The sequence below is a fragment of the Rosa chinensis genome, chromosome 6 (genome assembly GCF_002994745.2).
Source record: "Rosa chinensis cultivar Old Blush chromosome 6, RchiOBHm-V2, whole genome shotgun sequence".
Lineage (NCBI taxonomy): Eukaryota > Viridiplantae > Streptophyta > Magnoliopsida > Rosales > Rosaceae > Rosa > Rosa chinensis.
In genome coordinates, this window is record NC_037093.1 from 47,114,531 (window position 1) to 47,128,631 (window position 14,101).

Genomic DNA, 14,101 nt, shown 5'->3' on the forward strand with positions numbered 1-14,101 from the left:
GCAACAATGGCTAGTAAGTATGGTCCAGTCTTTACCACATGGCTTGGCAAGAACCGTGCCCTGGTGATAAACAACTATACATGAAGCAATCAAGGAATGTTTCACCACAAATGACAGACTTTTCACCACACGACCAATGTCTGCGCAGGGTAAGTACATTGGTTACAACTTTGCAGCCTGGGTTCTCACCTTATGGCACATATTGGATCGGAATATCAAAAAGTTGGTCATGGTTTTAACTTTTAAGATGTCAATATTTGTCGCACCATGAACTTTCAAGAAATTGATGAAAGGAATAGACGGCGAACTGAGCTAGTCATCGAATTGATGAGAACTTGAAAGAGCTAAACACCACATACAGTCTGCTGCCCCAAGAAGTTCGTCTCACCCAAAATAAAGCAGATGCAACCGTTTCCTTCAAGAGCTGAAAGCCACCCAGATCGATGAACGCTACAAGGTCATCTTCAGTGAAGGTCCAAAATAAATAGCCTAGAGGGATACATTGATCGATGAAGTTTCATTCTGTTATACTGTAAGCAATTGTTTAAGTTTTCATAGGAATTGCTTTGAAGTCCTAAATCCCACCTGAACAGCATGAAGTTTATCTATGTGTCTCATCTGAATATGAAACGTTGAAGGCTTTGGTATGGATATGAAGTTGTGATATGAAAGTGATACTATTACATGAGATCGGCTGCGATTAATGTTGTTATTGTTTGACTTTGTAACCATACCAAAGTGACCAAGGAGAGAGCAAGCAGAGGACTCTGTTTTATAAATAGATGAAATTGGATGTGATGGTGCCGGTACTGAACCAGCATTATTGCCTAGTTTGCCTTATTGGTGGAGGTGCAATTATTAGATAGAAATCATAATGCTAAAAGTTTCGCAGTTCAGGGTTTTGAAATCATACGTTCCAATTTGAGAGAAAATATCTGCTTTGTCTGGTTACATTTGGCCCAGGAACGAGATCAAGCTTTGCCTTTTTATTGAATTCCGTTTGTGCCCCCATCCAGTCGACTTCGGATGCCACTCCTTGCAGTACAAAAGTATCACTTTCTCTATCCGGGCAGAGCCGTCCCATTTAAGATGAGACCTAAGGCAAAATTTAAAGAATCCCTTTAAATAGAAGCCTATTTTTAATTTTATTCATTTTGTCACACCCTTTAGAAAAAATGACAAAGCAATGTAGAGAAAAAAACTCTATCACTCAAGTCTAAATTATTTTAGCTGGTAAAACAAATAAAAATGGCTCCTCGACTCTACCTAAACCCTAGCCCGCAGCCATGGCGGCTGGCATCGATCTCCCTTCTAAATCATCTACTGATGACACTCAAAAGCCAATCTTGTGCGGCTACCACCTAATTTAACCCGCGGTTACCCATCACCTCTTCTTGTCGGAGTGAAATAGTTGATGAGAGTGGTATGGATTGGTGGTCGGGTTCAACCAGGCTCAAAGCTGAAATGGGCAGAAGAATGGCCGTGCCAGATTAGGCCGAGGCGAGGCCGGCTCAAGTCTGGGCTGTACGCAGTCAGGGATGATCGGAGCATGAAGCTTCGAAGCCAAGAGGTGAGCAGCACTGTTTGGCTGGTGATGGGGTAAGGCAGGCTAATAATTGGCAGACGCGCAACCTCTGGACCCGACTCCGATTGATGGTGGTGCAAGTCTTTGCGCTCCAATCTGTGGGAGTGGCGGAGATTGTCTTTCTGCATCGTTCTGCAGGTGCATTAATGGAAGCAAGCCATGCCTTGGAGAATGTAGAGCACGCCGGCGAGGCGACAAGATGGCGGCGACAACATTTGCTTCTTGTGCGACTATAGGTTGGAGCACCTAAGGAGGAGACTCTTCACCTAAAGCTTCAAAGACGTGGTGGCTGGCATCCCGTATGTGAAGTGGCAGTTTCGGCTAGGAAAGTGACCGGAGCAGCAGCGGGAGGACCAAGTGTGGGTTGGGTGCCCAAATCACTTTTGGGGCCAAACTCATCTTATTGGCCCAGGTCAATTTGGGTTCTGAAGTCAACTGGGCTTTGTTTTCCCAAAACGAATGCTTATTGGACTTGGGACCTTTTATGGACCAAACTGATGCACTCGGTTTCTACCAGGTTTCATATTTGGGATCTAGGAGGAATGACTAGGTCAACCGGCGTTATGATGCTTAACCAAAATACAGTTTTTTGCCTGCAGATTATGATGTTTCTTTTACATCTTGATAATGGAAGCTTCTAGCGCACCGTAATTGAGCGCATTGGCAAAAAAGTTTTCACACAAAATTATCTCTTTGTAGGGTATGTTATAGTTTGCTAGGCTCCTTAATTAAGAGAGTTTCAATGTCTTAAGTGAATGGTGCATGATTCTCGTCTTTCTAAGAAATTTATATGTGCCGTTCTGGCCTGCGATTATCAATAAATTCTTCATTTACTCAAAAAAAAAAAATATTTTAGCTGGTATAAATGCTATAGAATAAAGATGCCTCACCAAATAGTTAAAATTGAAGCCTCTGTTAATTTTCTTCTTGATATACAAACAAACTTATTGTAGAAACTTAGTAGTATGTAAGGGTAAAGCTAAAGGTCCATACATGGTTAAAGTTCTATTAGTAAGCTTCTTTAATGATTTTTTATCCAACAAAAAAAAAATTCACACTTCCTAATTTGTAATCCACACTCATTCTTTCCTTTTTTTGCTGAGATTTTTATAAAATAGTTAAAATTGAAGCCTCTGTTTATTTTCTTTTTTATATACAAACGAACTTATTATAGAAACTTAGTCGTATGTAAGGGTAAAGCCAAAGGCCCATACATGGTTAAAGTTTCTATTCGTAAGTGATAGGAGCATTTTAATGCGATGTTTTAATTGTTATTTCCTCATATTTACTTAGTTATTTCCTTAAATAAATCTTTCTTATTTAGGAAAGTTTCTATTTTTAGTAACTTTAACAAAAGTTTCTATTTTTAGGTCTCAAGGAGCAAACGAAGCTGAAATGAGCTCAAAAGAGAAAGAAAAGCTAAAGAAACTTTGGAGAAGGCTAAGACAAGGCATAAGGGCGGCCAGAATGAGCTGAAAAGAAGAACTGAATTTTTCCTGGTTCAGCTAGGAAATCCTGTTCAGAAAAGGAAACTATGTCAAAGCAAGATTCCTGAGCCAACCAAGAATCATGATCGAAAAAATGAAGAAAATGGCATTGGGAGAAGAGTCCTGGAGGCACTAGGAGACCTCATGGCTTGAAGATGACACATGGAGGCCCAATAATCTTCTGGATTAATTTGGATTTTCGACAAATGGAGAAGGCCCATTGGATTTATGGTATTGTGGACGTCAAAGATATATTTTTGGGAAATAAAATCCCTTTTGTGCCGTGAAAATCAAGAGAGAATCAAGGTGTTGACATTAAAGATAAGCTTTGGAGATTTTTAAGGGATGGTGGAGAGTGTGCAACAAGAAAAAGGTCCAAAACAAGTCCAGATTCGTTCCTAAATTCCCTCAAGATATTTTGGCCCAAAATGAAGAATAAAATAAGATTAAATCATTGGAAATTCGGCAACAATATATATTAAAGGATTATGGACTTATTTTAGAGTTTTTTGATTAGTTGGATGACATAGCATGGCTGACATAGCGCTATGTGATTGGTTGAAGCTGTGTGGAGCAACCAGAAAATTAATTGGAAAATAAAAGAAGATTCATGAAGCTTGGAGAGCACTTTGCCATTCCCCTATATATACTCCCTCTCCCTAGACGTTTTACACACCATTCTCTACATTGAAATTAGCGACTCTTCCCTTTTGATTGCTGCTCTCAATAGCGAGGAGGAGAACTTATCGGAGGTAAGTCGAGTTTTAGATGATTGTAAAGACTACATGACTGCTTTTCAATCAGTTAGAATTCGACATATCTACCATGAAGCAAATGATGTTGCACATAGACTTGCACACCTTGCTAGTGTTTCTGGGTTAGATGATGTTTGGTTAGATGAGACTCCTGCTATTATTCAGGATGTACTATACGAGGATTATTGTCATTGTTACTATGTAGCACGGAGTTCCGGTTTTATGTCCCCCCCCCCCCCCGGTTGTAAAATTTTAATATAATAAATGGAACCGGGCATGGGGCTGAGCCTCCCAGCTAGGCTGGGTTCCAAACCCCTTATCAAAAAAAATAAAAAATTTCCCACAACATCAGGAAGCTCTCTCTCCCTCTCCATTCTCTAGTTGCAAGTTCTGCGTTTTCAAGCAAGGAGAGGAGGAAGAAGAAGGAGCTGTGAAGATCCTAGCCTCCATCATCCACCTTGAAGTCGTGAAGCCTTGAAGACTTGCTTCCAAGATTCAAGACAGGAAGCCTACATCATTCTCTTCCACTATCAGAGCCCGAATCCAGAGTTTGCACACAGCCGCCTTGACGCAGTCGGAACAGTAACCTAGCTAGGTTTACAAGCAATAAACCTAAAACAAAGGTTTTGGAGTCCACCAGAGATAAAAGAGATAAATCTCAATTTGATTGATAATATGATAAAAGATCGTTCTACAGCCGTTTAAGGTTGCTTATATATGGGAAAAGAAACCCTAGGGCGACTAACAATGAAACCCTAAAGCCCACGAGTTAAAACAAAACAAATCCAAAATAAACTAGAAAATCTAAAATAAAAAGAATGCAAAACTAGCCTAAAAATTATTAAATCACAAATCGGATAATTAAGACGATACATTTTGGCCTAAATCTGATAGGGCTCACTAAAGTAAGTCTTGAAGATCTCGTCGTTCCCATTCTGGAAATGTATCATGCGTCTCAAACGGACATTCTGGCCAAAAGTTAGTCAAATCTGATTCAAAATCAAAACCTGACTTTTCGCACAAAAAACCCGAAAAGTCCAAAACCAAATCTTCTTGAATATTTCAGCGGCTAGTAACCTGATTACGTGTGAGTTACCTATTTTCCAATCACTCTTCTTAATTTCACGCCGCTTCTTTATTTTTCTAGTTTTTCAGCTAAACCAGACCCATTCTCGTCCTACATCATTCTCCTCCACTATAAAAGAATTCACCCTCGAGTTTCTCTTGTATAAAAGGCGAGAATTGGTAGACAACAAACCCGATAAAAAATTAGATATTTGAACCTGTGAGTCAATGGTCTGATCTTTTGCATATTCTGATGACACAATCATGAAGCCAACACCATAGATGAGTGTGTCATATGCACTTTGGTTGTCATAGGCAACCTTAGTAGATTCTTCTTGGCTCTTAAAGTTGCTTTCTTGAATGACATCTGGTTCTGAATGGTTTATTTCAGGCTCCAAAACTTCTTCATTATTAATAACCATGTCAACACGAGCAATTTCATATTTAATCTCTTCTTCATCATGGATGATTTCTTGTGGGGCTTCTTCTGTTGAAAAATCTTCTATCTTCTCTTCAGTTAAACTATCACTCGCAATGGGCAAAACAAACTCTTTGGACTTTAACTTCTTCTCAAAAATCTTAGGAGGATAATTCTTGAAACAAAAATCTCTAGGCAGAATTTTTTCGCTAAGAAGACCTTTCATCTTGCGCCATGTCTGAACACGCTTTTTTCCTTGCCTCTGACGAGAGCTCTGAAGTTGATCCCACCAATAAGCAGCATCTTTCTTCAGCTTCTGAGAAACCATCTTAGCTTGCTTGTGTTCTAGAACCTCCATGATCTCAAAGAATCTATCCACTTTAACCTGCCAATCCAGAAAATCCTCCACGTTCACGTGACCGGAAAAATAAGGAATATCAACCTTGATTCTGAGATCTTGGGAATCATGATCAACATCACCTCCACCACCATGTGGAGCCCTAGCATGTTGTCCTTCCCCGCCTCTGTTACAATTGTTGTTGTTCCTTCCTTTTAACAGCCCACGACATTCTGCCATTTGAGCGTTGATGGCTGCCATTTGAGCGTTCATGATAGCGGTCATCTAAGCGGTAAAGGCATCCAAATCCGCTCTTGTAATTGAAGCATGTTCATCAACCATTTCTACAAAGGTAAATAAAAGAGACAGGAAAGACCTGCTCTGATACCACCTGACGCAGTCGGAACAGTAACCTAGTTTTACAAGCAATAAACCTAAAACAAAGGTTTTGGAGTCCACCAGAGATAAAAGAGATAAATCTCAATTTGATTGATAATATGATAAAAGATCGTTCTACAGCCGTTTAAGGTTGCTTATATATGGGAAAAGAAACCCTAGGGCGACTAACAATGAAACCCTAATGCCCACCGGTTAAAACAAAACAAATCCAAAATAAACTAGAAAACCTAAAATAAAAAGAATGCAAAACTAGCCTAAAAATTATTAAATCACAAATCGGATAATTAAGACGATACATTTTGGTCTAAATCTAATAGGGCTCACTAAAGTGAGTCTTGAAGATCTCGTCGTTCCCATTCTGGAAATGTATCATGCGTCTCAAACGGACATTCTGGCAAAAAGTTAGTCAAATCTGATTCAAAATCAAAACCTGACTTTTCGCTCGAGAAACCCGAAAAGTCCAAAACCAAATCTTCTTGAATATTCCAGCGGCTAGTAACCTAATTACGTGTGAGTTACCTATTTTCCAATCACTCTTCTTAATTTCATGCCGCTTCTTTATTTTTCTACTTTTTCGGCTAAACTAGGCCCATTCTCGTCCTACATCACGCCTGATTTCAAAGAAGCCCCAATCCAAGAGAGCTCCCCGGACAACAGAAACTTAACAAAAATGAGAAAGAAACTATAAGCCATGAAGCGAGTAATGGCCAATGCCATTAAGGTTTGGAAATCTTGGAAGTTTTGTTGAACGTAGGAAACCGACGATAACCCTAGCAGAACACTAGGTCACTTTTAATGAGAATACAGTGGAATTTAATAAAGATTTTGTTTCTTTTCCTAAACTCAATGATGCTATGATATTAATCAATACGTACTTTAGTGTTTTCCTTTTTCTTATGCTACGATATTAACTAGTTCAAGTCTTCAAGACATCTTTCTCTTTTAGTGTTTTTCTTATTCTTTAAATAAAGTGCTTCTTTCCAACCAAAATATGTGTTATCTTCTAGGTTCTTTTCAGTTTTCACGTTTTCAAAGCTGAATAGGCAATGCATTTGTAGACGCATGTATTTGGCTTCAGTGTTTGTAATACTCTTCTTATGATCTCAATGATCGTTATTAATGAATTTCATTTCAAAACACTAAAAGTTGCAATTTTGAAAGAAGTGATAGCAAACAAATGAAAACCAAGAGTGAACTCTCTCGAAATCCTAGTGTCGGCTTTGGGCTGATTCCATGGAGATTCTCGTCGCCTCCACATCCATGTTCGTTGGTAGATCAATTCATCGTATGGTGGGCTGCGGTGATGATCAGATGGTTCAATCTTGGGCTCCGTGGCAAACTAGATTTTTTATACTGGAAATTTCAAATCCGAAGGAACCGGGCTTGACTGACTTTCGTTCGCTTGGTTCGGATTGCTTTGATCTTGCTATTGCTGCAGGTGATATTGGATGGTGGCGGCTTTGTGGCTCTACATCGCTATTCTTCAAAATCGGGCTGGTTCCAGCCTTAGCCAAGACTGCTGTTGCCGAAGTTGAATATGATGTCTGAAAAGATGAATGGTAACAGCTAGACCTGTAAATGGACCGGATTTGGATCAAATCGACTTAAATCCAAATCCGTTTACTTAAAAAAAAAAAAATATCGATCCAAACCCGCTCCGTTAACCCAGCGGATCATTGATAACTCGATTCAAATTCGTATCCGCTGGATTAACGGATACCCGATCCGCTAATCCGACCCGTTTATAATTTCAAATATTTTAAAATTTTAAATAGTAATATTAAATTTATATCATGATACCTCATAAGATATTAATAAAATATTAAAACAACATGAAAAGTATTACCAAAAGTAGAATTACATTATCAAAATTCTTAATGCTTCTTGAAATCTTGGGTGATGGACTATCCCCTTGGATTTATGCAAAAAATTTGTATTGGAAATTCTTCGTATTTTATATTTTATATTTTTTGAAATAATAATATATTAATAAAAAAATATTTTATTATTAAAAAAAGGGTCGGATCATTAACGGATCGGATCGACCTAAATCTGTATTTGATCCATTAAATAACGGGTAAACGGATTCGGATCATTAACGGATCAACAGATCAAAATTTTCGATCCAAACTCGTCCAATAGCCACGAATCTGGAGCGGGTTCAGATCAAAATCCGGTCCATTTACAGGTCTAGTAACAGCTTCACTGAAGCCATCAATCTTGATTCTAGTGTTGTTTTGGCGCTGCCGGACATAGCCTCCAACATCTCAACGCTAGGGATTAGATTTGGTTTTGGGTGTCCAAATCAATATGGTTGGCTGTGTATTTGGGTTGTGTTTGGACCCAAGTTCAACCTGGTTTTAGGGATTTCGACGGCAAGGGTTCTCTCGCTGCGGTGGTTTTCTGATCGACCGAAGATGATGGTGGTGTCCAACAGGGCAGCTACATTTGGGCCTCAGTAGGCTTCTTGGGCTTGTAGCTGGTTTTGGAGCTCTGTTAGTGTTGGGGTCCAAAATGTCTAGTGGGTCTCTTGTCCTTGATGGGCTTCTTGGGCCGCTGAGCGGGCTTGAAGCTTTGAAGATAGATTTTGGGCCTAGCTTTCTTTGGTCCAGAATGACTTTTAGGTTTTTATATTGAAAATCGTTAAAACATTCATAATCATAATTTATAATTTATGAACATAAAATCTTTAGATTTGACAAATTTAGTTTATTCATTGATTTAATCTAGTTTGATATCGTAACGATTACCGATTTAGAAGAAATTTTCAGAAGTGATCTACTCATGTATACTTAAATATCTAACGGTTGATTTTCCAAAATATAATCAAACAGTGGGTCTCACAACCATTAATTAAAAAGTCTTCATGAAGTCCTCCTTAGAGCTTGAATTTCATTCTCTTAAAAGTAATTTTAATTGCTTCACAAATCATAATGGGTATTTTAATTGTCTGTGGGCATAGCCTCTGAGGTCTTCAACGATAATGGATATTTTCAATAATACAGAGGTTGTGTCACCTTATTGCAATTTCAAAGGCTGGACCTTTATTTCATTTTGACAGTTGTTCTTCGCATTTTGGTAATAGGGTTGTTCTGGCGCCAAAATAGCTTCCCTTGCAGTTGTAGGATAGAATATAGTCATACTGAAGTAGCTGTTTTGCATAAATCTCAAATCTGCGAAGAACTAAAGAAAACGAGATATGATAGATCCTTCAAAACAAAAACTGAAGTGAGAAATATACGTGTTAAAAGATCAGACTAGTAAATGTGATTCTTATAGTTTGTTTCTATTTAATTTGGTAGTTTAGTGCAACCTTTCTTGGTGTTTAATATGATGATTTGGTTTTAATGAAAGGCGCAGAGAAAGCTATAAAAGGCAGCAAATTGAGCATGTCGGAAAAACAATCTCTGAATGGAGATCGATGAAATTGTTGTGGAAGTTGAAAGCGAAGAGAGCAATGAAGCAAAGGGGACTTTTTCAAAAGGCTCAGATGTAAAATAACCATATACATGCTCACAACATATGCACACAATCGTAAAAGGGATTAAGGCTTACCTTCAGCAATTACTGGCATGGATTCCATCTTATGCAACTGCAAACACGAACACTGAATATAGCCTTCTGTTACTTACCAACTTGCTTCTCAATGGACAGAACAATATGCAAAACGTCGGTAGTAATCAGGGACCAATTCATCTGTATATATAGGTGACTTAAACCACAAGAAGCTTCCCATTAAAGCTATCCATATCGGTTTAGGTTTCCTAGTTAGATTCTTAATGTATCACAACTTGTAGCCTTCCTTGTAGACTAAGCAATAGATTACTATCCTTAATGAATTGATACACTATTCATTAAGTCACTAGTATTGATTTACTGTTTGTATCCATGTTAAACTAGGATTGATATTAAGCTAATCATCAATTACTTTATGATGATATGTGTTATGTCCATATTTGATCTTACAATCTCCCCCTTGGACTCACACATATCATGCTCGATGATTTGCACCAGAGAACATCAAAACCTACTTAACTTACTGAAGTGCGCGCCAGATAACAAACTTAAATCGAAAATCCATTCCAACATGGTCAGATCACAGTTACTTATGCAGAGCAAGAAACAGTATACATTTTAACAAAAATGCAGAGTTTCAAAACCACAAACACAAGCTCCTGCAATCCACATATGTCAAACCAGAAGTGATACAATATATGTTAATGTGTATCAACAAGTAAACATATATTAGGTCCTACTTTATGTTTCTAAAACCAAAAACTCAAGCAAATTTACTGAACACTGATGGCTTAAAGATATTGCTTGAACCTTAACATCATGCTTCACATGATTTAAGCCATCTGATAGCAAGTATAACTTTAAACACAAAATCGATAATTTTCAGAACATTCAACAAAAACTGCAGTAATAACCAAAATCTGAAAATACCTCAAAATTTATTAATAATAAAATCTGTCATTACAAACAAGTTGTGATAAACAAAATAAAAGATCACAACTAAAACACAAGAACTCAAAAAACCTTAGAATTTTAAATGCTCCAACTGGACTAACTCTCTACTGAACCTAAGCATCTAAATTAGCTAAAATTCCAATGCTTGCTGTATGTTTCTGGAATGCTGCTACTGACAATGCCTTGGTGAAAGGATCTGCTAGCTGTGAATTTGTGTCAATACTCAAAACAGCTATTTCACCATGCTTTACTCTTTCTCTAACACTGTAATACTTTAGATCAATATGCTTGGAATTATTTGACCTTTTACTGTTCTTGCTAAAGAAAACTGCAGCCTCATTGTCACAATAAATCACAAGTGTTCCAGCCACAATGTGACTCAATACTTTGGTCTGCATGAGAAAATTCCTAATCCAAAGTCCTTCACACACAGTTTCATATACTGCAATAAATTCGGCTTGCATAGTAGAAGTTGAAACAAGTGTTTGTTTCATGGTTTTCCAAGCAATAGCACCTCCTGCAAGCATGAACACATATCCACAAGTGGACTTCTTGGAGTCTGGATAATTCCCTGCAAAATCCGAGTCTGAGAATCCAATGAGTTTCAGATCCTCCACTTGCCTATAAACTAGCATGTGGCTTTTAGTTCTCTGCAGGTATCTCAACACTTTCTTCCCAGCTACCCAATGTTCATGGCCTGGATTAGATTGGAATCTAGACAAAATCCCTACTGCAAAAGACAAATCCGGCCTAGTGCAGACTTGTGCATACATGAGACTTCCTACAAGTCTGGCATAAGGCTTTGACTCCATATTTTCTTTCTCAACATCACTATTGGGACTTTGCTTCTTGGTTAACTTATCTCCTTTGGACATGGGAACTTCTCCAGCTGCACACTTCTCCATACCAAATCTCTTTAAAATTTTGGTAACATAATTCTGTTGAGACAAACCAAGTAGTCTCTGTGCCCTATCTCTTTTAATCTCAATACCTAGTACATAGGATGCTTCTCCTAAGTCTTTCATGTCAAAATTCCTTGATAGAAAACTCTTGGTATCTTTAAGCAATTTAATGTTACTGCTAGCCAAAAGTATATCATCCACATAGAGTACCAGAAAAATAAAATTGTTCCCAACAGTCTTCAAATAAACACACTCATCAACAAGATTTTCTGTAAATCCAAAAGTAGAAATCACAGAATCAAATTTCTTGTACCACTGTCTAGAAGCTTGTTTTAGGCCATAAATTGATTTTCTTAACTTACACACTAAGTTTTCACTTCCAGCTTGTACAAACCCTTCTGGCTGCCTCATATAAATCACTTCATCTAGTTCGCCATTCAAGAAAGCTGTTTTAACATCCATCTGGTGCAGCTCCATATCAAAATGAGCCACTAAAGCCATGATTATCCTAAACGAGTCTTTTGTAGAAACTGGAGAAAAAGTCTCAGTAAAGTCAATGCCCTCCTTCTGTGTAAAACCCTTGGCAACTAATCTTGCTTTATGTCTCTCTACATTGCCATTTGCATCTCTTTTGATTTTGAAAACCCATTTACAACCTATAGGCTTCTGGTTGGGGTCAGGTTCAACTAATTCCCAAACTGCATTTTGACTCATGGAATTAATTTCTGCTTCCATTGCTTGCTGCCATTGATGAGATTCATTACTTTCAATGGCCTGATTAAATGTAGTTGGATCATTGTCCTCTGCACAGTCCATTTCAATTTCTGCTTCTTGTAGATAAACAATGTAGTCACTCTCTTCCCCCCCATAAGTTGGTTTTCTTGCTCTCTGTGATCTTCTAGGTTGAGCCACTGGATGATTTTGAGGTTCAGTTACTTGACCAGTTACGTGGTCAGTTACTTGGTCAGTGACATGGGCAGTGACATGGTCAGTGACATGGTCAGTGACATGGGCAGTGACATGGTCAGTGACATGGGCAGTGACTTGACCAGGCACAGTTACTTGGGTAGTTACATGGTCAGTGACATGGGCAGTGACTTGACCAGGTACAGTTACTTGGGTAGTTACATGGTCAGTGACATGGTCAGTGACTTGGTCAGTGACTTGGTCAGTGACATGGTCAGTTACTTGGCCAGTTACTCGACCAGGTACAGTTACTTGGTCAGTGACATGGTCAGTTACGTGACCAGTGACATGATCAGTTACATCTTGTTCTAAAGGCAATGCTACACTTATATTCTCATCTGACACAATTTCCTCAAAATCTGAGGTTAAATCCTCAAGGTTTGTATTGTGAACTTTTTCACTTAGAAACTTTACTTGATGTGTTTCAAAAATTCTAGGTGAATGATGAGCAGAATATAATTTATAGCCTTTAGATTTATCTGGATAACCTATAAAATAGCAACTAACAGTTTTGGGGTCAAGTTTATTCAAGCTTGGATTATAAATCCTAGCTTCTGCATGACATCCCCAAACATGACAGTGATGAAGACTAGGTTTCCTGCCACACCAAAGCTCAAAAGCAGTATTTTCTATGGCTTTGCTAGGTGTTCTGTTGCAAATATAATTTGCAGTTTTTAAAGCCTCACCCCACAGAAATTTAGGCAAACCAGTTGTACACATCATGCATCTAACCATGTTCAAAAGAGTCCTATTCTTTCTCTCTGCAACACCATTCTGTTGTGGATTATAGGGTGTTGTGTATTGAGCTTTAATTCCATTGTCTTGCAAAAACAAGGCAAATGGACCCTTTTGTTGGCCGGATTCAGTGTACTTTCCATAGAACTCTCCCCCTCTATCTGACCTTACTGTTTTGATTTTCTTTTCTAGTTGATTTTCTACCTCAGACTTAAAGATTTGAAAGGCTTTCAATGCTTGTGCCTTTTCTGAAAGTAGATAAATATAACTGTATCTAGAAAAGTCATCAATGAATGTGATAAAATACACATTCCCACAGATAGTTTGATGCCTAAATGGTCCACATATATCAGTGTGTATGAGTTCTAATAAATTTTGGCTTCTATATGCAGTCTTCTTTCTAGTATTAGTTATTTTTCCCTTAAAGCATTCAACACAGTCTGTTAGATCAGAAAAATCAAGTTCATTTAGGATGTTGTTTTTCACCAAAATTTTCAGTCTCTCTTTTGAAACATGGCCGAGTCTTCTATGCCATTTCTTGTAAAGATCAGTTTCCTTCTTAGTGCTCTTTTCAGTTAACTCTTCAGGTTTATCCTCAGTGAAGCAATAGTCTATGTTCTCATGCATTCCCATATAGTTTTCTACAGAATCTAGCCAAGCTCTATAGTTGGTTCCAGTTAACATCAAGACACTGTTCAAGTTCATGTAGGAGTTACCTAAGGAGCAAAACAAAAATTCGTGTGAATTCTCAATTTGTAAAGAAAATAACTTTAAGTTTTCTGTGTTTTATTTAGCTTTAAGCAACCAAAACAAGAACATACAGAAAACCTAAACAATCCATACTTGCATTCATATCAGTCCATAACCAAAAATAATGTTAAGCAACACTTTTGAGCAGAAGCATAACATCCTGGAGTTCTTTATCAATATACCATGTTCAATGAAAACAAGTTATCCAAAGAAATTTATCCACATCTTTAGA